The 25,174-nt window shown below is 40.9% G+C and overlaps 1 non-coding gene across 1 annotated transcript; it reads right to left on the bottom strand.

The window, feature by feature from the left end:
* Positions 1-7,511: 7,511 nt before the first annotated feature.
* LOC118487762 lies at positions 7,512-7,618 on the bottom strand. Its single transcript, XR_004882705.1, has one exon. It is a non-coding gene; the product is annotated as a small nucleolar RNA R71 (small nucleolar RNA).
* Between the last annotated feature and the right edge of the window lie 17,556 nt (positions 7,619-25,174).

Genomic DNA, 25,174 nt, shown 5'->3' with positions numbered 1-25,174 from the left:
CCCATTAGCTGTTGATCCAGACTCCCCCTTTCACAGACTTCCCCTCTCAGTATGCTGGGATCTAAGATATTTGGTTCAAGCTATGACAATTTGCCTCCGTGGGAATAATGAAGACTCCAAACCTGTTACTCAACCAATAACATTACAATCTATCTTTTCTAAACAATAAAAACAAATTCAATCAGCTCTAAGAAATCCACTCAAGTTTTCAAGTTCAAGTTAATGACCCTGAACACCTGATTAATCTACCAAGTTCAATTTAATGACCCTGGTTGATCTTTTGACGAATCAAACTGATTTAGTAAAATTATTTTCAACTTTTTCTGAAAATAACAAGTATCAACTTAATGAACTTGATTTTGACTTTGAAAAACAATCAAACTTCCAACAATATAAGCTCTCCTCATTCTTCAGCTCAGAATCTCCTGCATCTGCTTCATCTTTCTAGAATCCGACAATCAACTTTCCACTCTGGTTTGTCTAAAATAAAGCAGAAATAAAATCTTTTTGTATTTTTAATGTGATCTAAACTAAGAAATGAAATACAGAAAACTTAAATTGCAGAAAGTAAACTATTTACAGATTTATTTTTGGTGAGCGTGTCAGGGAATCATATCAGCTTTTCAGACAGATTACAAGTACCGTTAAGCTACATTACATACACAGACTTAAACAATTCACCTCGATTGTCGATATACTGATCCATCTTAAATTCTCACACAAACTTCAATCTATTCAGGATACTGTTTAAGTGTCTTAAGAACTTAGATCAATTCATGTGTCCCACCTCTTGAATATACTCCCGTATCCAGAATCCCAATATTCAGTCTTACAGGCAAGAATACTACAATGATGTCTGTACATAAATTAGGGGTTAAATGCGAGAACTGAGGGATCTCAGGTCAGAACTTCCGTTCAGCAGAGAGATATCAGTTTCGACTTTGCAGTATGTCCCCTTTAGAGGATCTTTTCAGCTACAACAGATGATTATCAATTTTATTGTCTAATCAGCTGAGGGCTTTATGCTATATTTCAAGCATTTTGGATAAAGTATTAGCCAAGGACTAGGTCAGAACTACCGTTCAACAGAAGTCCCGGAATAATACCCCAGACATCATAGAGTATAAACGCCTAGTATATCAGAATACGAGACCTTTCAAACGAGATTTCAGGGGTTACCTATATATCCAAGTAGTGTTCCCCACGAATTTCACAAGTTTGAAATTTTAGGTTTATATCCCGAATAAATCTACTAAATGTACGAAAACCTATCGACACATCATTAGTGAGACTGTTTAACTCATTTTATCTTTCCAAATCTTTAGCATACTGTAATTGTCTAGCTGATGTACTATCATTTTCCCTATATACACAAGCTCTTTTTCCTTTTTATCATGTTTTTGGATTTTTGCATTTTTTATTGTTTTTGTATTTTTCTGAAAATAAACTATGTACAACTAACTATCTCCCCCTAAATACCAAAACACGTAAAAAACCGACAAACCATCGCAGATTGTTTCTCGTCTTCATCCGCAACAGTACTCTCATCAACGCTCACAACCCCATCCGACACCGAAAACAATTTCATACCATTAAGTTTTAACAAATATTGAAACCGATTTTTATCAAAAGCTTTGGTATGCAAATCAGCTTTTTGTTCGTCAGTGTGGATTTTCTCAATTCGTATCAACTTTTTCTCGAAGCAATCGCGAATAAAGTGATGACGAATTTCGATATGTTTAGTTTTAGCATGATGTACTGGATTTTTAGTTATATTAATTGCGGCCTCATTATCAACAAACAGAGGTGTGTTAAGAAACTGCAAACCATAGTCGCGCATCTGTTGCTGTATACACAGGATTTGAGAGCAGCAACTGCTAGCAGAAACGTACTCCGCTTCACATGTAGATAGCGCCACAGATGTTTGTTTCTTACACTGCCAGGTAACCAATCTCGGACCAAAGAACTGGCATCCTGCAATTGTTGGTTTCGCGTTGACTTTGCAGCATCCGAAATTTGAATCGGAATACCCTTCGAGCGTAAAATCGCCTTTTCTAGGATACCATAACCCCAATGACGGAGTACCTTTCAGGTAACGTAATATCCTCTTGACAATAATCATGTGCGATGCTCTCGGGTTAGACTGAAATCTTGCTGCGAGGCACGTTGGGTACATGATGCCAGGACGTGAAGCAGTCAGATACATCAAAGAACCTATCATGGAACGGTAAAACGTTTCATCAGCCCTGTCTCCGGTGAGATCTGGGTGAATCCCATGATTAGTCGCAAGTGGGGTAGCAGCCGGAGTAGAACTTGACATTCCAAATTTCTCTAGAATATCATGCACGTACTTCGTTTGATGAATGAAAATTCCCTCAGGAAGTTGTTCAACTTGTAGACCCAGAAAGAATTTCATCTCCCCCATTGATGACATTTAGAATTTCTGCTTCATCACCTGTTCGAAATCTTTGCACAATTTCTCATTTGTTGACCCAAAAATTATATCGTCCACATAAATTTGTACTATCAGAAGATGACCATCAACGACTTTAGTGAAGAGAGTGGCATCCACTTTTCCACGTATGAACTGGTTAGCGAGTAGGTGTTGAGACAAAGTCTCGTACCAGGCTCTCGGCGCCTGATGTAGACCATACAACGCTTTGTCCAGCAGATAAACTTTGTTCTTGTGGATTGGGTCAGTAAAGCTCGGCGGCTGACCAACATAAACCTCCTCTTTGACCTTCCCATAAAGAAACGCTGATTTAACATCTAACTGATATACTTTGAAATTCTTCCAAGACGCAAATGCTAGGAAAATTCTGATAGCCTCTAGTCGTGCGACAGGAGCATAGACTTCGGTAAAATCAATCCCCTCCTGTTGACTAAAGCCCTGAACAATGAGTCGAGCTTTGTTCCTTACAACCACTCCTTTGTCGTCCCTCTTACATTTGAAAATCCATTTTGTATTGATTTTCCTTTGACCATCCGGCAAATCAACTAACTTCCACACCCCCAACTTTTCAAACTGACTTAACTCTTCTTGCATCGCTATGACCCAAGAGTCTTCAGTAAGCGCCTCTTTGTAAGTTCTTGGTTCAACCTGCGAGATAAAACAACTTAATGAAAATTCAGTTTGTAAAGGTGCTACTGTAGAATAAAAACATGTTAAGCCCTGGTCAATTTGACGTCTCGTGCGAACGCCTGATTGCAATTCTCCTATTATCAACTCCTCTGGATGATAAGAAAGAGTTCGTGGCATCACTTCGCTTGGAACTTCTACATTTCCCTCCAGATTAGTAACATTCTGCTCTGCATCTTGTTCACCAACTTGGTTTGTTTGACTTGACAACTGGATCTGCTCCCCCTCAAGGTCTGAATCACCATGGTCAAAAACTGGCATATTATCAGCTTCTTGATCATCAATCAACTCCGACTGATTACCAGGAGCAACTTCATTATCATGTGCACCAGCATTACTAGGACCTGCTTCATCGTCATTTGAAGTTTCCCGAGGTCTTCTAGAATACTCTGCTGGGAACCTGAGCTGCAACTCATACTCTCGTAAAATATCCAGCTCATCAAAGAAATCTTCTTCTTCCTCAGATTCTTCTCTCATGTCAAACGAATCCCAAAGTTTGTCATAATGAAAACGCCATGAATCACCAGGATTCTGTGGCGGCATAGTGTAACCTTGACATTCAACATTTGCTGCCTCAATAATCTGCTTCTCGCTTGGAATGAAGACACGTCGCAAAGGACTTGAATAACCCACAAAGATTCCCTCAACGCTCTTCGGACCAAACTTTCCTTTAGGCTCTATCACCGTACAGGGTGACCCAAACGGTTCTAGATACTTCAAATTCGGCTTGCGTTTATTGAGTAGCTCAAAACACGTCTTGTTGAACTTCTTTACAGTAAGAACTCTGTTGAGAGTATAGCATGCAGCAGAAACAGCTTTAGCCCAGAAATTAATTGGTAACTTAGAGTCTGCAAGCATCGTTCTGGCTGTTTCGATTAGCGTCCGGTTTTTGCGTTCTGCAACTCCATTTTGCTGCGGAGTGTACGGAGCACTAAACTCATGCAGTATACCTCTTTCGTCACAAAATTCTTCCATCTTACTGTTTTTGAACTCAGTACCATTATCACTGCGAATTCTACAGATCGGCCTCTGGTACAGATTCTCAATTCTTTTAAACAACGCTACCAGGCTGTCAAACGTTTCGTCTTTGGATTTCAAAAACATAACCCAAGAAAATCTGGAATAATCATCAGTCACGACCAAGCAGTAGGAATCTCCTGTTATACTCTTGACATTCACTGGACCAAACAAATCCATATGAAGTCGTTCCAATGGTCTTGAAACTGAATTGACTTGCTTTGAGGGATGTGACTTTTTCTTCTGTTTGCCTTTGACACAACTTATACACTCCCCTTCCAGATGAAAACCTTTGACATGCACTCCTGTGACCAAGTCGTTATGCACTAAGTGATTCATCTTCCTTAGGTGAATATGCCCCATCTTTCGGTGCCATAACCTTGACTCTTTTTCCGTTGCTCTAGACACAAAACAATGAGCCTGACCCGTGGTTGTAGTAGCGACGCTCATGTCCAACACGTACAGATCGTTGACTCTTGGTGCCCTCATGATGATCCACTCTTCAGGTATCACAAATCCCGGTTTCAAGATCAAACATTCTTTGTCGGTGAAATGAGTAGTATACATCCTGTCACAGATCTGGGAGATACTCAGCAGGTTGTTCTCCAGCTCAGCGATGTAGTTACTCTCTCAAACGTTATGACGCCATTCGATAACGTTCCTTCACCTATGATCCTTCCTCCTTGATTACCCGCAAAACCCACATAACCACCGTTAATGTTATTCACATCATACAGTAATGTGGTCCTCCCTGTCATATGCCTTGACGCTTGATGTGTGTAAAATACAACATATAAATCACATCAATTAAGGCATAAAACTAACCCTTCTTAAGTACTAATGTTGGAAAAAGAGTGTTTTTGTCTTTCTTTTGTATTTTCAGGATGAAATGAGCTCAAATTCACAAAAGAAGCAAAAAGACAACTAATTCTAGCATAAATACAAGAAAAGGAATAAAAGTAGACTGCCCGGACCCTCAACGGCATCCTCCAAGGCAAAGAAGAGAAAGCAGAAGTCTGAACACGCCCCGTGCTCAGCCAGCACGGGGCCGTGCCCAAGAAGCAGCATAAAAGACAAACTTATAGAAGCTTCCATTGCCCACCACGGGGCCGTGTCCAGCGGGCATGGGGGCGTGGTGAAAGTACAGCAGGCGCATTAATTGTAATTGCGAATTACAATTAATGAGGAGAGAGAGTGTCAGACGGGCACGGGGGCGTGTCCAGCGGACACGGGGCCGTGCCCAGCCTTCTGTTCAGCCTATAAATAGGAGTGCTTGGTTTCATTCCATCTCATCCCTTGGCACACCACCTCTCTCACACTTCATCCACCACCCACCACCACCATAACACCATCATCCACCACCATCATCCATTGTCCATCGTAGAGTGTGTGAGTCATCTCGGGATCCAAGATTGATCATAAGAGTTCTTGACAATCAAGGCCATGTTTTCCTAAGTCTCTTACATCACTTGGTGAAGACAAGTGTTTAGTATAATACTTTTTATTTTTAATCTTTTGCACTTTTTATTTGGTTTTGTATTAATGACTTTAATAACTAGTTGCTTATGTTGAAGGTGATCTTTCCTTATCGTTTGTCCATGGTGTCTTGGCATTATTTTACTGTCTATATAAAATAAAAGATTTTCACCATTCATATCTCCACGGTCTATATGAGGTATGTTGGCTACCTGGTCGGGGGTTAAGGGAACGGTTTGGTAAGGGTCTTGCCTTTGTTCAGCGTTTAGAGGTCCTGCTTGGGACCTGGGTCAAATTTAGTAGGATCTCCTTCAATGCCCATAGGTATTGGATGGCGGGGATCCAAACTCTTTGACCCCCTCATAAGTTAACTACTATTAATACTATAACCCGGCTATTTAGGACTGTATCCCTGCTGACTCAGACTACTTAGCCGAGGGTAACGTCACCGCCGAAAGCGGGGCCTACCACAATTTGCATTAATAACTTAATTCATTATCTTTCAATAACCCGACCCTTTAGGATTGTATCCTTGCTGACTCAAACTACTGGGTTGAGGGTAACGTCGCCTTCAAAAGAGGGGCCTACTACAATAACTAAGATAATCTCTTAAACAAGTGCAAAAGTACGAAAATAATCAAAGGTTATACTAATACACGTGTCGGATCCAAGTGATTCATCTTGTCTATCTGTTTTTATTTTAGTTTTATTTTTCAGCATTTAGTTAGTTTTTATTTTCTTAGTTAAAAACATTTTTCTCATTTTTTGATTTGATTAGACGTTGAGGATAAACCGGTATTAAAAGCTCTTGTGTCCTTGGACGACCTCGGTATCTTACCAACACTATACTACGTCCACGATGGGTGCACTTGCCCATATGTGTGTTTAGTGTTAGTAAATATCGTGTTTTATAAATTTAAAACTTGGCTAAAAGTGTAAAAGGGGCTTAAATATACATCAAAAATATAACACACTTCACGCACATCAAGTTTTTGGCGCCGCTGCCGGGGACACAAGGATTTTAAGAAAGTTAGGAATCAACAGCCTAATCATATTTTTATTTTTCTTTTTAATTTTTAGGATTTTTCTTAGTTTTTCAGCTAATGCAGGGCTCAGCACGGGCCGTGCCTGGTCGGACACGGGCCGTGCCCAGCATCGTTACTGGCAGTTTTTGTTTTCCAAGTTACAGAAGGCTGACCACGGGGCCGTGCCGGTGCAACACGGGGCCGTGTCCAACTTCCAGTAACTGGGGATTTGGAAAACAATCACTGAAACTCCGACCACGGGCCGTGTTCACTAAACACGGGGCCGTGGTGAACCTCCTGACCAACATTCTTTTCTCTTTTTATTGCAGGACTTGGAACCCGACGCCAACCTCACGTAGTGTATGAGCTCCAGTTCCAATAAAGACATAAAAGAACCACTAGAAGAACCCGAACGCTTTCTCAGAAAAAGGTTAAAAGCCAAAAACCAAGAGAAGGTTTCGGGTGATCCACCTCCCATGGCGGACCAACGTACCCTTATGGATTATCTACGACCCACCGTAGGTAATCTAGGCGCCGCTATCAATGCTCCGAATGTCGAAGCTAATAACTTCGAACTCCGGCCGCATTTGATACAAATGCTCCAAAACTCCGCAACCTTCCATGGGCTTGCGGACGAGGATCCCCATCTACATATAACTAATTTCTTGGAAATATGTGATACCTTTCAGATCAATGGAGCATCAAACGACGCCATCCGCCTCCGTATGTTTCCCTTCTCACTAAAAGACCGAGCGAAAGCTTGGCTCAACGCCCTCCCAGCTGGATCGGTAAACACCTGGGATGAACTAGCCCAAAAATTTCTATATAAGTATTTCCCTCCCGCTAAAACTGCTAAGTTAATGACTGAAATTAATACATATTCACAAGAGGACGGGGAATCCTTATATGAAACTTGGGAAAGGTTCAAGGAGCTATTACGCAAGTGTCCCCATCACGGCCTTGCAATATGGCAACAAGTATCCACTTTCTATAATGGATTGTTGCCACACACTAGGCAGACACTTGATTCTAGCTCCGGGGGACTTTTAGGTAATCGACGCCCACACGAAATATATAATCAAATTGAGGAAATTGCTCAAACCAATTTTCAATGGCACACCCCCCGGGGAAATAAGTCTATCGCCCCGGGCGCCCATAAGGTCGATGAAAGCACTTCTTTACAAGCCCAAATCGAGGCCCTTTCTTCAAAGAGAAAAAAATTAGAAATGACAAAAACAGTCTCGGTTATGGCTTGTGAAGGGTGTGGTGGGTCACATGAAAATTGGAGTTGTATGAAAGAAACAGACGATCAACAAGAAATGGTAAACTACATTGATAATAGACCTAGGCCGTCGGGTCCCCCAACGGGAACTTACAACCAAGGATGGCGAAACCACCCAAACCTTGGTTGGAGGGAACCCGGCAATAGTAGTAACCAACAAACCCAACGAACAAACTTTCAACAACCAAGAAATGAGTCACAAAATTTCACTCAACAACAAAGTGGACGAGAAAGGCTCGAAGATACTGTATCTCGCCTCGTCTCCGACACTGATAAGAAAAACTCGGAAAGATTTCTACAATTAGAATCAAATTCTAGAAATCAACAAGCTAGTATTCAAAACATAGAAAAACAATTAAATCAAATAGCTCAAAATTTTTCCGAGAGACCGCAAGGCGCATTACCTAGCAATACCGAAACGAACCCAAAAGCGCAAGTTCACCTCATCACACTACGGAACCGCACCGTAGGGCCTGCAGAAGTGCTACCACCAACGAAAGAAACAGTACCCACACCTCTGCAGGAAAAGAACTCCCCTCCGTCACCAGAGCCTACCAAGGCTCCTCGAGTTCCGTACCCCAGTAGGTTAATTCGTCAAAAGACCAATGAGCAATTCGCAAAGTTCGAAAGTCTGTTAAAACAATTGCATGTCAATATTCCTTTTATCGAAGTCCTAACCCAAATGCCCAAGTACTCTAAATTCATGAGGGACTTCCTTACACATAAAAAGAAAATTGAAAGTTTGCAATTAGTCAATTTAGGTGAAGAATGCTCTGCCCTCGTACTCAATAAACTTCCCCAAAAGAAAATCGATCCCGGAAGCTTCACGATTCCTTGCTGAATATGGGAATCGCCCGTTCATAATGCCTTAGCCGACGTTGGGGCTAGCATTAACCTCATGCCCTCATCAATGTTCAAAAGACTCGGCTTAGGAACCACGAGCCCTACAAAAATGAGCATACAACTCGCTGATCGATCCGTCAAATTCCCACAAGGTGTCATCGAGAATGTATTGGTAAAGGTAAGCAGATTCGTTTATCCAGCTGACTTTGTCATACTCGATATGGAGGAAGACACCGAGGTCCCCCTAATACTAGGGAGACCCTTCCTTGCCACCGCCCAAGCAGTGGTAGATATGAATGACGGGACACTCACCTTGAGGTATGGGGATGATGAAGTGAAGTTCGGAGTTGGGAAGAGAATAGAGGACGACGACCCGGTCAATTACATGAAGGTTATTGATTCGAGCTTGGATGCTGCTCTCCGATGGTGTAACATGGGACGCCAGGCATCCCACTCAGAAAACATATAACCTCGCATTGGGTCTAGCCAAGGACCCTTATAAACGTGGCGCACCACGGAGGCATTCCGCGGAACTATCCTTAGTTTAGTTTAATCTTTTAGTTTTAATTTTTAGAAATAAAACACGCTCATGGTGGTAATGGATGAAAAAGGGAACGAAAAAATTGGCCCCATGCACAAAGAACAGAGCAACCCGACATAAATCTCCATCACAGAAGGCTTAACACGGGCAGTGCCCAACCAACACGGCCCCGTGCTGAGCCACCTGCAGAAAAACGCCCAGTTCAGGTAACCGGACACGGGCCATGTTCAGCGGACACGCCCCCGTGTCCAGGCTTTTGTATTATTTCTTTAATTTCTGTTACTGGCACCTGACCACGGGGCCGTGCCCGGTCACCACGGGGCCGTGTCCAGGATGCCAGTAACATAAATCTTTCCTTTTTAACCCACTTTTACACATTCTAATCAACCGAAAACCTTATTTTTGAGACACATTGAGGACAATGTGTAATTTAAGTGTGGGGGGATGCTAAAACCTTGAATTTTGCAAATCCTAATTACAAGCCTTACACAAAACTCTATTGGAACCGCTGAACACCCCAAATTTTTTTTCAAAAACTTTTCGTTTTTTTTTTTTACTTGTCTTGGTTTAATTTGGGAATAACAAGTTCTAAAAAGGTTATATTTTTACAAATTTACAACCGATAGCATCGTGATAACAAAGAACCAACATAAGAAAATTACGAAACGGCATAACAAGTCTAGTTAAAAATTCGATTATATATACTTGATCGCATTAAAAACCCATTCCCACAAAAGTGAGTTTTGAGTCTTTATTGAGCATACAAATATACATCTTTAGACTAAATGCTCATTTTTCGTTTCTTGTGTGAATAGCCGCTTGGTTCTTACAACTCTAGAACTTGCCACGACGATACATTCCCGGTCCTTACCAACTTAAACCCAAGTAAGTAAGTGATGGAGGCATTAGGACTAACCATATTTTTCTTTCTACACCATTATTTTTCATTTTTTTATCACCTACCCAAAATCCCCCTAGTTAGCCCCTTTGAGCCTAAACCTTTCATTTCATTACCCTAAAACCCTTTTTACCCACCAAAAAACCCTTTTTTTATTTTTCACCCTTTATTTTAGTAACAAGCTCGGTTTTTCGTAAGCTCGCTATTTTATGTGACTTATCAAAAAAAAATGATGAAGTCAAAAACAAACAAAAGCTATATAAAAGCTTGTTTGGAGAAATACTTCAAAATAAAAAGTCACTAAAAACAAGGTGTATCACGAAAACCGACGCTTTTTACGATTTTCGCCCTTTTACTAACCACTAACACAACCACCCACATTTAACCCAAGCCTAACCCTTCACCCAAAAAGTCCTCTTGATATTTACAAAGGTAAAAAGTTAAAAAGGAGGAGGATTGATTGCTTGGCAAGCCTATGAAAGGCGTAAGTTCCATGCCGCTCTCGAGTGATTCACTAAAAAAAATTACACCTTCGGCCGAGTGTTGAGTGATCTCCCGTGAGGTATGTGAACTTGTATATAAATAGAATTTTAATAAGGCATGCTATGCCCGAATAAGTAATTTATCTTGTGAAACGTTCTAAATAAATCATAACGAATAGGATTGTAAATAAATAAAAATAAAACTTACAAAGATCTTGGATTCCCGACACTCTATGACAAACCAAAAACTTTCTCTTCTACCTATTCCATTTGGGAGTGTAAGCCACATTTAAAGAGTTTTGCTTGAGGACAAGCAAAAGTTCAAGTGTGGGGGTATTTGATGTGTGTAAAATACAACATATAAATCACATCAATTAAGGCATAAAAGTAACCCTTTTTAAGTACTAATGTTGGAAAAAGAGTGTTTTTGTCTTTCTTTTGTATTTTCAGGATGAAATGAGCTCAAATTTACAAAAGAAGCAAAAAGACAACTAATTCTAGCATAAATACAAGAAAAGGAATAAAAGTAGACTGCCCGGACCCTCAACGGCATCCTCCAAGGCAAAGAAGAGAAAGCAGAAGTCTGAACACGCCCCGTGCTCAGCCAGCACGGGGCCGTGCCCAAGAAGCAGCATAAAAGACAAACTTATAGAAGCTTCCATTGCCCACCACGGGGCCGTGTCCAGCGGGCACGGGGGCGTGGTGAAAGTACAGCAGGCGCATTAATTGTAATTGCGAATTACAATTAATGAGGAGAAAGAGTGTCAGACGGGCACGGGGGCGTGTCCAGCGGACACGGGGCCGTGCCCAGCCTTCTGTTCAGCCTATAAATAGGAGTGCTTGGTTTCATTCCATCTCATCCCTTGGCACACCACCTCTCTCACACTTCATCCACCACCCACCACCACCATAACACCATCATCCACCACCATCATCCATTGTCCATCGTAGAGTGTGTGAGTCGTCTCGGGATCCAAGATTGATCGTAAGAGTTCTTGACAATTGATGTGTGTAAAATGCAACATATAAATCACATCAATTAAGGCATAAAACTAACCCTTTTTAAGTACTAATGTTGGAAAAAGAGTGTTTTTGTCTTCCTTTTGTATTTTCAGGATGAAATGAGCTCAAAATCACAAAAGAAGCAAAAAAGACAACTAATTCTACCATAAATACAAGAAAAGGAACAAAAGTAGACTGCCCGGACCCTCAACGGCACCTCCCAAAGCAAAGGAGAAGAAACAGAGTCTGAACACGCCCCGTGTCCAGCGAACACGGGGGCGTACCCAGGAAGCAGCAGAAAAGACAAACCAGTAGAAGCTTCCATTGCCCACCACGGGGCCGTGTCCAGCGAGCACGGGGGCGTGGTGAAAGTACAGCAGGCGCATTAATTGTAATTCGCAATTACAATTAATGAAGTGAGAGAATGTCAGACGGGCACGGGGCCGTGTCCAGCGGACACGGGGCCGTGTCCAGCCTTCTGTTCAGCCTATAAATAGAGGAGCTTGGCTTCATTCTCTCTCATCCCTTGGCACACCACCTCTCTCACACTTCATCCACCACCCACCACCACCATAACACCATCATCCACCACCATCATCCATTGTCCATCGTAGAGTGTGTGAGTCGTCTCGGGATCCAAGATTGATCGTAAGAGTTCTTGACAATCAAGGCCATGTTTGCCTAAGTCTCTTACATCACTTGGTGAAGACAAGTGTTTAGTATAATACTTTTTATTTTTAATCTTTTGCACTTTTTATTTGGTTTTGTATTAATGACTTTAATAACTAGTTACTTATGTTGAAGGTGATCTTTCTTTATCGTTTGTCCGTGGTGTCTTCGCATTATTTTACTGTCTATATAAAATAAAAGATTTTCACCATTCATATCTCCACGGTCTATATGGAGGTATGTTGGCTACCTGGTCGGGGGTTAAGGGAACGGTTTGGTAAGGGTCTTGCCCTTGTTCAGCGTTTAGAGGTCCTGCTTGGGACCTGGGTCAAATTTAGTAGGATCTCCTTCAATGCCCATAGGTATTGGATGGCGGGGATCCAAACTCTTTGACCCCCTCATAAGTTAACTACTATTAATATTATAACCCGGCTATTTAGGACTGTATCCCTGCTGACTCAGACTACTTAGCCGAGGGTAACGTCACCGCCAAAAGCGGGGCCTACCACAATTTGCATTAATAATTTAATTCATTATCTTTCAATAATCCGATCCTTTAGGATTGTATCCTTGCTGACTCAAACTACTGGGTTGAGGGTAACGTCGCCTTCAAAAGAGGGGCCTACTACAATAACTAAGATAATCTCTTAAAAAAGTGCAAAAGTGCGAAAATAATCAAAGGTTATACTAATACACGTGTCGGATCCAAGTGATTCATCTTGTCTATCTGTTTTTATTTTATTTTTATTTTCAGCATTTAGTTAGTTTTTATTTTTCTTAGTTTAAAACATTTTTCTCACTTTTTGATTTGATTAGACGTTGAGGATAAACCGGTATTAAAAGCTCTTGTGTCCTTGGACGACCTCGGTATCTTACCAACACTATACTACGTCCACGATGGGTGCACTTGCCCATATGTGTGTTTAGTGTTAGTGAATATCGTGTTTTATAAATTTAAAACTTGGCTAAAAGTGTAAAAAGGGGCTTAAATACTCATCAAAAATATAACACACTTCACGCACATCAAGTTTTTGGCGCCGCTGCCGGGGACACAAGGATTTTAAGAAAGTTAGGAATCAACGGCCTAATCATATTTTTATTTTTCTTTAATTTTTTAGGATTTTTTCTTAGATTTTCAGCTTCTGCAGAGCTCAGCACGGGGCCGTGCCTGGTCGGACACGGGCCGTGCTCAGCATCGTTACTGGCAATTTTTGTTTTTCAAGTTACAGAAGGCTGACCACGGGGCCGTGCCGGTGCAACACGGGGCCGTGTCCAACTTCCAGTAACTGGGATCTGAAAAACAATCACTGTAATTCCGACCACGGGCCGTGTTCGCTCAACACGGGGCCGTGGTGAACCTTCTGACCAACATTCTTTTATGTTTTTACTGCAGGACTTGGAACCCGACGCCATCCTCACGTAGTGTATGAGCTCCAGTTCCAATAAAGACATAAAGGAACCGCTAGAAGAACCCGAACGCTTTCTCAGAAAAAGGTTAAAAGCCAAAAACCAAGAGAAGGTTTCGGGTGATCCACCCCTAATGGCGGACCAACGTACCCTTATGGATTATCTACGGCCCACCGTAGGTAATCTAGGCGCCGCTATCAATGCTCCGAATGTCGAAGCCAATAACTTCGAACTTCGACCGCATTTGATACAAATGCTTCAGAACTCCGCAACCTTCCACGGGCTTGCGGACGAGGATCCTCATCTACATATAACTAATTTCTTAGAAATATGTGATACCTTTCGGATCAATGGAGCATCAAACGACGCCATCCGCCTCCGTATGTTTCCATTCTCACTAAAAGACCGAGCGAAAGCTTGGCTCAACACCCTCCCAGCTGGATCGGTAAACACCTGGGATGAACTAGCCCAAAAATTTCTATATAAGTATTTCCCTCCTGCTAAAACTGCTAAATTAATGGCTGAAATTAATACATACTCACAAGAGGACGGGGAATCCTTATATGAAACTTGGGAAAGGTTCAAGGAGCTATTACGCAAGTGTCCCTATCACGGCCTCGCAATATGGCAACAAGTATCCACTTTCTACAATGGGTTGTTGCCACACACTAGGCAGACACTTGATTCTAGCTCCGGGGGACTTTTAGGTAATCGACGCCCACACGAAATATATAATCAAATTGAGGAAATTGCTCAAACCAATTTTCAATGGCACACTCCCCGGGGAAATAAGTCTATCGCCCCGAGCGCCCATAAGGTCGACGAAAGCACTTCTTTACAAGCCCAAATCGAGGCCCTTTCTTCAAAAATAAAAAAATTAGAAATGACAAAAACAGTCTCGGTTATGGCTTGTGAAGGGTGTGGTGGGTCACATGAAAATTGGAGTTGCATGAAAGAAACGGACGATCAACAAGAAATGGTAAACTACATTGATAATAGACCTAGGCCGTCGGGTCCTCCAACGGGAACTTACAACCAAGGATGGCGAAACCACCCAAACCTTGGTTGGAGGGAACCCGGCAATAGCAGTAACCAACAAACCCAACGAACAAACTTTCAACAACCAAGAAATGAGTCACAAAATTTCACTCAACAACAAAGTGGACGAGAAAGGCTCGAAGATACTGTATCTCGCCTCGTCTCCGACACTGATAAGAAAAACTCGGAAAGATTTCTACAATTAGAATCAAATTCTAGAAATCAACAAGCTAGTATTCAAAACATAGAAAAACAATTAAATCAAATAGCTCAAAATTTTTCCGAGAGACCGCAAGGCGCATTACCTAGCAATACCGAAACGAACCCAAAAGCGCAAGTTCACCTCATCACACTACGGAACCGCACCGTAGGGCCTGCAGAAGTGCTACCACCAACGGAAGAAACAGTACCCACACCTCTGCAGGAAAAGAACTCCCCTCCGTCACCAGAGCCTACCAAGACTCCTCGAGTTCCGTACCCCAGTAGGTTAATTCGTCAAAAGACCAATGAGCAATTCGCAAAGTTCGAAAGTCTGTTAAAACAATTGCATGTCAATATTCCTTTTATCGAAGTCCTAACCCAAATGCCCAAGTACTCTAAATTCATGAGGGACTTCCTTACACATAAAAAGAAAATTGAAAGTTTGCAATTAGTCAATTTAGGCGAAGAATGCTCTGCCCTCGTACTCAATAAACTTCCTCAAAAGAAAATCGATCCCGGAAGCTTCACGATTCCTTGCTCAATATGGGAATCGCCCGTTCGTAATGCCTTAGCCGACCTTGGGGCTAGCATTAACCTCATGCCCTCATCAATGTTCAAAAGACTCGGCTTAGGAACCACGAGCCCTACAAAAATGAGCATACAACTCGCTGATCGATCCGTCAAATTCCCACAAGGTGTCATCGAGAATGTATTGGTAAAGGTAAGCAGATTCGTTTATCCAGCTGACTTTGTCATACTCGATATGGAGGAAGACACCGAGGTCCCCCTAATACTAGGGAGACCCTTCCTTGCCACCGCCCAAGCAGTGGTAGATATGAATGACGGGACACTCACCTTGAGGTATGGGGATGATGAAGTGAAGTTCGGAGTTGGGAAGAGAATAGAGGACGACGACCCGGTCAATTACATGAAGGTTATTGATTCGAGCTTGGATGCTGCTCTCCGACGGTGTAACATGGGACGCCAGGCATCCCACTCAGAAAACATATAACCTCGCATTGGGTCTAGCCAAGGACCCTTATAAACGTGGCGCACCACGGAGGCATTCCGCGGAACTATCCTTAGTTTAGTTTAATCTTTTAGTTTTAATTTGTAGAAATAAAACACGCTCATGGTGGTAATGGATGAAAAAGGGAACGAAAAAATTGGCTCCATGCACAAAGAACAGAGCAACCCGTCACAAATCTCCATCACAGAAGGCTCAACACGGGCAGTGCCCAACCAACACGGCCCCGTGCTGAGCCACCTGCAGAAAAACGCCCAGTTCAGGTAACTGGACACGGGCCGTGTTCAGCGGACACGCCCCCGTGTCCAGGCTTCTGTATTATTTCTTTAATTTCTGTTACTGGCACTTGACCACGGGGCCGTGCCCGGTCAACACGGGGCCGTGTCCAGGATGCCAGTAACATAAATCTTTGCTTTTTAACCCACTTTTATACATTCTAATCAACCAAAAACTTTATTTTTGGACACATTGAGGACAATGTGTAATTTAAGTGTGGGGGGGATGCTAAAACCTTGAAATTTTGCAAAATCCTAAACACAAGCCTTACACAAAACTCTATTGGAACCGCTAAACACCCCAAATTTTTTTCAAAAACTTTTTCATTTTTTTTTATTTACTTGTCTTAGTTTAAGTTGGGAATAACAAGTTCTAAAAAGGTTATATTTTTACAAGTTTACAACCGATAGCGTCGTGATAAAAAGAACCAACATAAGAAAATTATGAAACGGTATAACAAGTCTAGTTAAAAATTCGATTATATATACTTGATCACATTAAAAACCCATTCCCACAAAAGTGAGTTTTGAGCCTTTATTGAGCATAAAAATACACATATTTAGATTAAAATGCTCATTTTTCGTTTCTTGTGTGAATAGCCGCTTGGTTCTTACAAATCTAGACCTTGCCACGACGATACATTCCCGGTCCTTACCAACTTAAACCCAAGTAAGTAAATGATGGAGGCATTAGGACTAACCATTTTTCTTTCAAAACCATTATTTTTCATTTTTTTTCCTACCCAAAATCCCCCTAGATAGCCCCTTTGAGCCTAAACCTTCCATTTCATTACCCCAAAACCCTTTTTACCCACAAAAAACCTTTTTATTTTTTTTCACCCTTTATTTTAGTAACAAGCTCGCCTTTTCGTAAACTCACCTTTTTATGTGACGAAAAAAAAAATGATGATGAAGTCAAAAACAAACAAAAGCTATAAAAGCTTGTTTGGAGAAATACTTCAAAATAAAAAGTCACTAAAAACAAGGTACTTCACGAAAACCGACGCTTGTTACGATTTTCGCCCTTTTTACTAACCACTAACCAACCACCCACCTTTAACCCAAGCCTAACCTTTCACCCCAAAAGTCCTCTTGATATTTACAAAGGTAAAAAGTTAAAAAGGAGGAGGATTGATTGCTTGGCAAGCCTATGGAAGGCGTAAGTTCCATGCCGCTCTCGAGTGATTCACTAAAAATATACACCTTCGGCCGAGTGTTGAGTGATCTCCCGTGAGGTATGTGAACTTGTATATAAATGGAATTTTAATAAGGCATGCTATGCCCAAATAAGTAATTTATCTTATGAAACATTCAAAATAAATCATAACGAATAGGATTGTAAATAAATAAAATAAAACTTATAAAGACCTTGAATTCCCGACACTCTATGACAAGCCAAAAACTTTCTCTTCTACCTATTCCATTTGGGAGTGTAAGCCACATTTAAAGAGTTTTGCTTGAGGACAAGCAAAATTTCAAGTGTGGGGGTATTTGATGTGTGTAAAATGCAACATATAAATCACATCAATTAAGGCATAAAACTAACCCTTTTTAAGTACTAATGTTGGAAAAAGAGTGTTTTTGTCTTCCTTTTGTATTTTCAGGATGAAATGAGCTCAAAATCACAAAAGAAGCAAAAAGACAACTAATTCTACCATAAATACAAGAAAAGGAACAAAAGTAGACTGCCCGGACCCTCAACGGCACCTCCCAAAGCAAAGGAGAAGAAACAGAGTCTGAACACGCCCCGTGTCCAGCGAACACGGGGGCGTGCCCAGGAAGCAGCAGAAAAGACAAACCAGTAGAAGCTTCCATTGCCCACCACGGGGCCGTGTCCAGCGAGCACGGGGGCGTGGTGAAAGTACAGCAGGCGCATTAATTGTAATTCGCAATTACAATTAATGAAGTGAGAGAATGTCAGACGGGCACGGGGCAGTGTCCAGCGGACACGGGGCCGTGTCCAGCCTTCTGTTCAGCCTATAAATAGAGGAGCTTGGCTTCATTCTCTCTCATCCCTTGGCACACCACCTCTCTCACACTTAATCCACCACCCACCACCACCATAACACCATCATCCACCACCATCATCCATTGTCCATCGTAGAGTGTGAGTCGTCTCGGGATCCAAGATTGATCGTAAGAGTTCTTGACAATCAAGGCCATGTTTGCCTAAGTCTCTTACATCACTTGGTGAAGACAAGTGTTTAGTATAATACTTTTTATTTTTAATCTTTTGCACTTTTTATTTGGTTTTGTATTAATGACTTTAATAACTAGTTACTTATGTTGAAGGTGATCTTTCCTTATCGTTTGTCCGTGGTGTCTTGGCATTATTTTACTGTCTATATAAAATAAAAGATTTTCACCATTCATATCTCCACGGTCTATATGGAGGTATGTTGGCTACCTGGTCGGGGGTTAAGGGAACGGTTTGGTAAGGGTCTTGCCCTTGTTCAGCGTTTAGAGGTCCTGCTTGGGACCTGGGTCAAATTTAGTAGGATCTCCTTCAATGCCCATAGGTATTGGATGGCGGGGATCCAAACTCTTTGACCCCCTCATAAGTTAACTACTATTAATATTATAACCCGGCTATTTAGGACTGTATCCCTGCTGACTCAGACTACTTAGCCGAGGGTAACGTCACCGCCAAAAGCGGGGCCTACCACAATTTGCATTAATAACTTAATTCATTATCTTTCAATAATCCGATCCTTTAGGATTGTATCCTTGCTGACTCAAACTACTGGGTTGAGGGTAACGTCGCCTTCAAAAGAGGGGCCTACTACAATAACTAAGATAATCTCTTAAAAAAGTGCAAAAGTGCGAAAATAATCAAAGGTTATACTAATACACGTGTCGGATCCAAGTGATTCATCTTGTCTATCTGTTTTTATTTTATTTTTATTTTCAGCATTTAGTTAGTTTTTATTTTTCTTAGTTTAAATCATTTTTCTCACTTTTTGATTTGATTAGACGTTGAGGATAAACCGGTATTAAAAGCTCTTGTGTTCTTGGACGACCTCGGTATCTTACCAACACTATACTACGTCCACGATGGGTGCACTTGCCCATATGTGTGTTTAGTGTTAGTGAATATCGTGTTTTATAAATTTAAAACTTGGCTAAAAGTGTAAAAAGGGGCTTAAATACTCATCAAAAATATAACACACTTCACGCACATCAACAATCAAGGCCATGTTTGCCTAAGTCTCTTACATCACTTGGTGAAGACAAGTGTTTAGTATAATACTTTTTATTTTTAATCTTTTGCACTTTTTATTTGGTTTTGTATTAATGACTTTAATAACTAGTTGCTTATGTTGAAGGTGATCTTTCCTTATCATTTGTCCGTGGTGTCTTGGCATTATTTTACTGTCTATATAAAATAAAAGATTTTCACCATTCATATCTCCACGGTCTATATGGAGGTATGTTGGCTACCTGGTCGGGGGTTAAGGGAACGGTTTGGTAAGGGTCTTGCCCTTGTTCAGCGTTTAGAGGTCCTGCTTGGGACCTGGGTCAAATTTAGTAGGATCTTCTTCAATGCCCATAGGTATTGGATGGCGGGGATCCAAACTCTTTGACCCCCTCATAAGTTAACTACTATTAATACTATAACCCGGCTATTTAGGACTATATCCCTGCTGACTCAGACTACTTAGCCGAGGGTAACGTCACCGCCGAAAGCGGGGCCTACCACAATTTGCATTAATAACTTAATTCATTATCTTTCAATAATCCGACCCTTTAGGATTGTATCCTTGCTGACTCAAACTACTGGGTTGAGGGTGACGTCGCCTTCAAAAGAGGGGCCTACTACAATAACTAAGATAATATCTTAAACAAGTGCAAAAGTGCGAAAATAATCAAAGGTTATACTAATACACGTGTCGGATCCAAGTGATTCATCTTGTCTATCTGTTTTTATTTTATTTTTATTTTCAGCATTTAGTTAGTTTTTATTTTCTTAGTTAAAAACATTTTTCTCATTTTTTGATTTGATTAGACGTTGAGGATAAACCGGTATTAAAAGCTCTTGTGTCCTTGGACGACCTCGGTATCTTACCAACACTATACAACGTCCACGATGGGTGCACTTGCCCATATGTGTGTTTAGTGTTAGTAAATATCGTGTTTTATAAATTTAAAACTTGGCTAAAAGTGTAAAAGGGGCTTAAATATACATCAAAAATATAACACACTTCACGCACATCAACGCTCCACTATCCATTATCCACCTGGATACAAGTTTTGGAAGATCCTGCACATAACAAATCATCATTTAAACAACTTCAAGAAAGATGCCGATTCATGCTTTGCGAACTAGGAAGCTCCGGCAATTCAAACTATTTAGTCAAACATTGAGTCCACCCAGGCCTCATCAGCCTTAGGTGCAACCTTGACTCTCGCAATTTGAATTTTGAAATTTTCAGCCTTAAGAGGCGGAAAATTTGCATCATAATCAACAGTAATTGGCTCTTCAGCCTTTTTCTCCTCAGAAGTTGAAACTTTCTTCTCAACTTTTGTCTCAATTTTAGGTTTCCACACCTGTTGAGTTACTGCAACCCTTTTGTAAAATTTGTCATTTTTAGTTACCGACTTCTCTACGGGTTCAGTTTTTACTTTTACGTTGTCGATTTTAACGTTTTTCTTTTCAACAACTTTCTTCTCAACATACATCGGTGCTTTACCCTTCACATCAACTTTCTTTTGTTGAACCTTCACAGCTTCAGTCTTAGGCTTCACATATGTACACTTTCGTGCAATATGACCAACCTGTTCACATCTAAAACAAGTACGAGTATCAGCTACCCAACTCGTGCCTTCAGACTGAGCCTGTGAAGCTCTCTTCTCAAAAAATTCTTTGTTCGATTTTGAAAAAATTTCTTTTTCTTCATCAGCAAGTGAACTTGAACTGTTTACAAACATTTTCTTCTTAGCAAACCTCTTGTTTGAAACATTTCTTTTCTGATACGGTTTACCCCCCTGATAACCACCCAACCAGTTGTTTCTGTTGTTATTGTAAAAACGCGGTGGATTAACCGATTTCTTGTTATAAACCCTATCTTTCTTTTGACTCAGATTATTCACTGCTAACAACTCGACTTCAACAAGTTTGAAAACATTTGTCAATTTGTTCATGTTAACATTCTCGATCGGAAACTCTGAATCCAAAAACAACTTATCCGAACCCATCATCTTGTACATGACAAGGTTTGATTCTTCATCTAAGTTGTTCTTGGACTTTTGTTTCGGAATGTATTTATCCAAGAAACACCCATCCTCCTCAGAAGTGTCACAATCCGGTTTAAGCACTTTGTCTACCACACTTTTCACCACATCACTTTGGACACCCTCGTCATTGGAAGACGTGAACGTGACATCAATGTTCTCAGGAAGTTTAACATCACTTTCTTCCTCAATTTCCACCAAACTAGACTGCTTTTTCATGTAGTTGTCTAAGATTGGCGGTGGAACTTTGTGAAATCCTACACCCGTTCCATCAGAAAACACATCCTCGCCAGCTTTGTTTTTCCCTATAGGTTTGGGAACAATATGCTGCAAAACAAAGCTTGCTGAGCTATAGCTGTTTAACTTCAACTGAATTCTTTCATTTTCAATTTCCACTTCTTGAACTTTAAGTTTCAATTTAGCAATTTCATCCAGTTGATTGTTAATTATCTTCTTTTATCCTCACCACAGCTCTTAGATGTTCGTTTTCTTTAAACGTTTTTCCATTTCGATCATCACTATCTTTGACAATGCTTTTCAATTTTTCAAACTTTTCAGAAATTTGACAGTTTTCAAGAATTAACTTTTCATTTTCACTTTTTATTTTCTCACATTCAGTTTTATCATGTTCGATTTGAGCCGTTAATTCTTTGATCCGTTCAGTTGAAGCTTTTACAGTTTTGTCACGACCTAGAATCTGATCCTCAATATTTTTAACTTTCGTTGTTAGATTCTTGATTTTCTCATTGTTAAGATACGTGACAGTGCTACAAAAATTGCATTGTTTGGTGCAATTTTTGCAGTCAACATTTCCATCGACCTTGTTACCTGACACATTTGTTGACGCAATTTGACTGACCTGCCCCTTTGACTCAGTAACAGAATTAGGGTCTACCTCAAGTGCTTTCGCAGCTAGCACTTTGTCAGCCATCTTTCCCAAGTTCTCAGACATAAACTCCTGTGTAGTATCGATCAAGCCAGTATCAATCTGCTTTGCTTTCTCAATCTCTTCTTTTTCTTTCATCTCTTTCTCCTCTTTCTCCTTTCTCTCTTTCTCTTTCTCTTCTTCAATCATCTTCTCAGTTGGCGTTCCCCACCACTTGTGCTGCCAGTATTCATCTTCTTCTTTGTACTCCTTGATGATGGCTTCAATATCTAGCGTTTTGTCATCAATCGCGATGTTGCCATACCTATCAAGGTAGCACTCTCTATCTGGATCCCATCTATTTGCTCTTCTAGCTTCCAGAAAGATACCAGAAAGTCTGATAATCTTGTTTTCAGCAATCATCTTCCGGTATTTATACTTCTGTTCCTCCGTACGATCATCTTTCCACGGAATGGGTTCATCATTACTTGCCATGAATGCGTAACGCACCGCATCTTCCTCTGGTAGAACTTCTTTACTCCAATCGTACCCCTCATCGTCGTAAATCACAGCCAGAGCCCTTGATTTGTCTCTGTTATCTTCAGACTGCTTCAATCTGGGCGGCTCAGATTTATTTTGATGGTAGATTGCCTTTTGTAGTAATCGTCTCTAAACGGATTCTCTGACTCATCAGCGTACGCGTTTCTACATTCACGCTTAAAGTGACCCTTCTGCTTACACTTAAAGCACGTCACCTTGGATTTATCGAACCCCAACTTTGTAGACGGACCACCGATCGTCTTTCTCCCGGTAATTTCCATAAAACGCTGAGCACGTCGAACAGCACTTGCCATTGCCCAACGAATGTCAATAAGTTCCATTTCTTCGGGGTCTATCTGATCGTAATCTTCTTTATTCAGATTTGTGTTCCCGATCTTACCAGCTACCAACCCTTCATAAGACTCTAGCACAGATGCCAAAAAGACCATCTGTTGCTTAGCCGACTCCTCATCAAAATTCTGTGCGTTCTTCAAATCTATCGCGATATTGCAAGAAAACTTTGCATCAGAACGATTTGCAGAAGACGTAGATCCACTATGATAACCACTATGACTTCCGCTGCTTGAACTGCTTTGACTTTCTTTGCTTGCTGAAGATAAATTCTCAGCTGAAAATGCAGTCTTTGGAGAAGGTGCTTTTGGCATCATGCTTTTTGGATAATAGAGATCCAAATTTTGCTGAGAAGAAGAGTGATTGACTTTATAAGTTTTCTTCAGTTCCAACTCGTGACTTTCAAGTCTCTCAATCACCAAATCTGGAGTCAAATCTTTAGGAGCAATAGTGTTCTTCAACATAAGCGCATAATATCTCCAATCAACCTCATTTGGTAATGAATCGAACAGTTTGTCAACTAGTTCTTCATCAGAAAACTTGATTTCATGTCTTGCTAACTCTAGTTTCAGATGACCGAACCTCTCTATCATTTTACATACCGATTCATTCTTTAGACAACCAAATAGATCAAATTCTTTTCTAAGAAACTTTCGTTTGTTCTTTACAATCTCTTTGCTTCCAAGACACTTCTTTCCGAGTTTATCCCACAAATCTTTAGCATTTGAGTAATCTATCAGCGAAATGATGTCTTCCCGCACCGATTGAAACAATAATGCCACACACTTTTGCTCGGCCACAAAACTCTCAATCTCTTCAGCCGATCTCAATGCTTCACCATTCTTCTTTCCCTCGGCATAACCATTCTTCATACTCTTCCAGCTGGGAAAAGCGAATGCCAGCAACCAGTCTTCGAACTTTGTTGCCCACCTGCTGTAATCTTCTATAGCCATCAGCTTAGGAGGTTTGTTAAATGTTCCAAATGCGCTTTCAGACTCCCAAGCTTCCTTCTTTCTTTCTTTCGGTGGACTCTTGTTTGCATTGCTTGAAGAGGTGTCATTGTTTCCAGAACTCCCTGTGAAAGCATACATGTCGCTGAAAGGATTCAAGAAGATATCATCCATCTTGACTATTCCTGCAAAAAGCGGATCTATCTCAATAGATGACAGATAAGCGGATCAATCAGGTTCAAATAAGCGAACCCAATAAGCAGATCACTGTTCGAGCGAACCCACTAATGTCACAAAAGCGAAACAAATGTGTCACAACAGCGAACCAAATGTGTCACAAAAGCGAACCAAATGTGTCACAAAAGCGAACCCAACTAGATTTTTGTATGTAAAAGCGAACCTGTTGTTCGTAACAGCGAATCACAGTTTTTAACCTGTTTTAACCATTTTTAGTCCGAATTTTGATCTGAAACTTACAAGGGTTTGTTATTAGTATGTTTTACACGTTATATTCCATTTTCAGACAATTTCAACCGTAGGAACCACTGAAAATCGAAAAAGTATGAGAGAAAGTGAGTAGAAAAGAGAGATTTCTGCAGATATAAGCTGTAGTAGTATGAACTCCTCGTCCTGAGCTCTGATACCACTTGCTGGACCGTTGTTTGACCCTAAAACGTTAGTCAAGGTAGCTCATCATCACATATAAAGGCGGAATCAGTACATATGATGTTACAACAGCTTGTCCTTTCAATTCCACTGCTTTTATTAGCTTTCTGAATGAATTTTGACAGAGTTTCGGCTCCTAAGCACACACATACACGCACTAGATCCGCTGATAATGACACGCTATTTATAGACTTGGTGGTTCGCTAATATGACATGTCATATTAGTGGACCTGTTACACTTGGACACA

This window comes from Helianthus annuus, chromosome 15, assembly GCF_002127325.2.
Source record: "Helianthus annuus cultivar XRQ/B chromosome 15, HanXRQr2.0-SUNRISE, whole genome shotgun sequence".
Taxonomy (NCBI): Eukaryota; Viridiplantae; Streptophyta; class Magnoliopsida; order Asterales; family Asteraceae; genus Helianthus; species Helianthus annuus.
Note: the sequence above shows the minus strand (reverse complement) of the source record. Positions and strands in the feature narration are given on the sequence as shown.